Genomic DNA, 4503 nt, shown 5'->3' with positions numbered 1-4503 from the left:
TGAGGACCGAGACAGCTCCTCTGTCCGTCTCCAGGCGGGTCCGCCCACGTGCAGATACGCCCACATCCAGCTTGAGGAACTGTATTAAAGGGTCGCGGCATTAGGAAGGTTGAGAACCACTGATCCAGAGGATCCTGCCCAGGTAATACTGTTGATGGTGTAAGGGAGTAGTCAGACCATTCTTAAGAACCGGTTCTGATAATTTGGAAGAATTGCTTATTGTTGGTAGGCTGTGATTCACAGAATTGTCCTCCTAGATTTTTGACTGAAGACTTGGTGTGAAAGTGATGAACCCACGTGTCAGGTCCTTCAGGACTTGGTGGAGGTCTCCTGGGCTAGGCGTGCTAGCTGTTCTATCTGAAAAAGTGGAATCATGTTTCCAGTGAGACAGTTCAATGGCCCAATTCTTTTTTTTTTTAACTTCTCACCTGCCTTTTGTGCATTGTAGGTAGGTTTCAGCTGCATAATGTGGCTAACGTGGTTCTCAAAAAGTGGTCCTTATGGCCAGACACAGCTTCTGCTCTGTCTTAGTGACTCAGGGCCTTGTCTCTTTGTATCAGAATCTGGATGCTAGTGCTAGTGGTGATGTCACCATGGCCCGCTTGGGAGATAATGAAACCAGCCGTGGATGCTGTTACTGGGCGTGCCATCTAGGAGAGGAGAAACGGCCTGGGTCTTGGGTTGAAGAATAAAGACTGGTTCAAAAATAACCAGCTAATGGTAGGGAAGTTCTGGAATTTTACATCAAACTACTGGACCATTGCCATTTTATTTTTTTATTTTTATTTTTTAATCCTCATCTGAGGGTATTTTTCCATTTATTTTCAGATAAGGTGGTAGGTAGAGATAGAGAGAGAGAAACACTGATGTGAGAGAGACACACCGATTGATTGCCTCCTGCATGGATCTGACCAGGGCCAGGGACAAACTGCAACTGAGGTACAGGCCCTTGACTGGAGTTGAACCCGTGACTCTTTGGTCCACAGGCCGACGCTCTAACTGCTGAGCCAAACTGGCTAGGGCTGTACCATTGCCATTTTAAATATCATCTAGACCCAGCTGGGATTTACAGCAAACCATCTGGCCTGCCTCAGGGCCACCCCCATGCACTGGGCTTAGTTGAGAGTTTGATGGTCATGTCCTCAGCCAGCCTTACACATAAGCTGCATTGAACTTGAGCTCTGGTTGCTCTGAGGTTTCTCTTCCATTTGTTTCCTTGGCAGAGGGCCATTTAACCTTTGCCTTTTCAGAAAGATAATATATTCAGCGGCATTTTTGGTCATTCTAGAACCTTTCTTCACATTGATTTTTATGGGCCCGATTAGCCTCCCTCTTCTACTGTAGAAGTTAGGAGTAAAGGACCATTGTGGTAAATAAAAGTTCAAGGAGAACTTGCAACCAAAACCACTGTCGTGTACAGAAAAAGACAGACTCCATAAACTCAAATTTAAAATAATTTTTATTAACGTCTATGATACATTTAATTTGTTATATTTTATACAAATAAACTGGTTAGAATGGCTTTTAAAAGTGATAAGGGAAATGTACTTACAATGTAAACATTTTATAATTGCTATACTTAAATTATATTCTGTTTTGGGACTGGGAAATGTATTTTTACATTGTTTATAGCCAATCATTTTGTATTTATCAATTGAAAGCCTGTGAGTCTTTTTTTATCTCCATGTCAAATTTTGTAGTCTTCTTTTTAAATAAATTCATCTTATTGGCCATGATTTTGTGGTGGTTGAATTATTACAGAAGCATGGTATTTAGGAGAGGGTGTTCTCAGAGCTGTAGGGGTTGGCTCTGCAGCCGGGTGAGTGTTTACAGAGGACGCTGGACTGTGCATCTGCCCAGATGTGGGCTCAAGGGGAAAAGAAACAAACCCAGTTCCTACCCACGGATTCGCCTCTTGATGGGAAGTTGGAATACACACTCAAAGAAGAATCTTAGGGAGCTGAGGGTGAAGAGCTATAAAAGAATGTTACAGACTAAATCTTTGAATACCACTAAAGAAGCTAACTTGGACTCTTCCTCACATTTCTCGACGTGGCTAACAATGCTAAACACAAAACAGGCACATTCTCTTTCGGGCTGTTCGATGATTGTGAAAGTGCGAAGCAAAACTAGGGCGGTTCTGGTAAAGCTACAACTATTTGTGTAGTTTGCAAAATTCCTGCCTCCAGCCTGTATGAGAATAACAAGGTCTTTTGTAGTCATCAAGAACTCACTAGTTTGTGCATTCTTCAGAGTTTTGTGTGTGTGTGTGTGTGTGTGTTTCCTTAAAGAGCAATTAAGTGGATCTTAAAGAGTAAGGAAAATTTATTTCATAAGAAGTCTGGGCTGGACAATTCCCAGACTGGTAAATTCAGAGGCTCAGTGGTGTCAGCAGGGACTCGGGTTCTTTCTTTCCATGTTTGTCTGGCCTTCCATCTGCTGCCAGATTGGGTCCTCAGGAGCAACCCGATAGGGTGCAGCAGGACTGTGGCAACATCTCCAGGAATCATCCACTTGCACAGCAGTGTCCAAAGGCCGGAAGGGAAGAGATTGTTTATTATTCTGTGTCTCTCAAGGTGTTCCTTTTTCACAGAAGCCCCTCGGTGGGCTTGCTTACTACAAAACATGAAATGCCTATTTCTAAATCTCTTATCGACATGGAGAACGGCGTGACTGTAATTGGCTTAAAATAATTACGGTTCTCCCCCTTAGGCTGTGTGTACCCTTTGGAGACTATATCCTTCTGATACCTGAACAAAATTGGTTCTGTTGGCAAGAGAAAGGGCCATTGTGTTGGGGCTCCAGTGTCATCCTAAGCATGTTAAGGATTGTGTCTCAGCCAGGAGAAGTAAAATTCCCAGTTTAAGACTTTTTTTGTGTGTGTGGGCTGGACTACCCCAAAACAATTTAAAATGGAAAAACTGACATTTTTATTTTTTGACTGAATCATAATTCTGTAAGTAATGTGTATCATGGAAAATTGGTTTAATAAAATGTGGGAGGTATTGCTCTTCCCCTGCTATCTTTGCATTTGGCTACCTTTATTTTTTATTTTTAAAATAGGCGAGGCACTGGAAGTATCTCAAAGGATAACTCCTGGTGTAAACACCACCCAGCGTTAGTAGGTCATAAGTTGTTGCCATATTTGCTTTAAGGTTCCTAGGTTAAAGAAGAAAATGAAGTTATATTTTAAAGTATCACCACCTCTACTCTTTTTCCTTTTCCAAAGGTAAACACTATCTTGCATTTGGTGGGTCTCTTTCCTGGCCGTTTTTATTGTCTGTATTATCTATATACAGGTGTATTTGTAAACAAATTACATGGAATTTGTGCTCTATGTATCGTTCTATAGCTCACTTTTTCAAATGTATCTGATAAGTGTAACTCTAATTCATACATTTTAAGTGCTGTTTGGTATCCATTGTAGGAAAATGCCCCATTTACTTTTCATCCTCCTGTTAATAGAAACAATTTTTTTCTTTTATTTTTTAACTATTTATTTTTGTTACAGATGTTTCTCTGTTTCCCCCCACTGATTCCCCCCTCCCCCACCCTCCCCAATAGAAACAATTTAATGTGGTTTTCTTTTTGACTGTTTCAACCAAGGTTACAGTGAACAGACATACTTGAACATCTTGTCTACATGGGCAAGAGTTTGGGTGTGGACTTCCAAATAAAACTGGCGGGTCAGAGATTATGTGCAATTTCAGCGTGGGTAAATATTTCCAAATGGGTCTCCAGAGTGGTCAGACCAGTTCTCATTCTCAGCAGCGGTGTAGGAGACCGCCCATTTCCCCATGCTTCCCTTGTGCTTAATATTAGTTCAGCAGGACGTTTTTGCCAGTGTGGGACTGAAATAGTCTTTCATTTTATTTAGTTTTTAATTTTTTTTCTTTATTGACTTTAGAGAGAGAGGAAGGGAGAGGGAGAGAGAGATAGAAACACTGATGAGAGAGAACATCGACTGGCCGCCTCCTGCATGCCCCCCACTGGGGATCTGGCCCACAACCTGGCATGTGCCCTGCCTGGGAATTGAACCGGAGACCTCTTGGTGCATGGCCGACGCTCAGCCACTGAGCCTCTCCGGCCAGGCTCATTTTATTTTATATTTCCTGTATAAGCAGTGAGTCTGATCATCTTTTCATTTATATGTTGACCTTTCAGGTTTCCACACATCTGTGAGTTGTTTGTTTTTATCCTTTGCCCTTTTTCCCCCATAGTGAGGTTTCCTTTATTTGAGAGTTTTTAACATATTGTGGATATTCTCCTTTGTTAGTTATATGCCTTGGAAAATATCTTCTCACAGTTCGTGATTTATATTTTAACTTTGCTTCACTGGTTACCTCGAGATCAGAGATGTTCTCTACTTTCTAAAATGTTTAAAGATATTTATTTATTTATTTATTTATTTTTCTTTATTGATTATAGACAGAGAGGAAGGGAGAGGGAGAGAGAGAAACATCGATGAGAGAGAACATCCATTGGCCACCTCCTGCAGGCCCC

Source organism: Molossus molossus, unplaced genomic scaffold, assembly GCF_014108415.1.
Source record: "Molossus molossus isolate mMolMol1 unplaced genomic scaffold, mMolMol1.p scaffold_m16_p_18, whole genome shotgun sequence".
NCBI lineage: Eukaryota > Metazoa > Chordata > Mammalia > Chiroptera > Molossidae > Molossus > Molossus molossus.
This window is presented reverse-complemented; position numbering follows the sequence as displayed.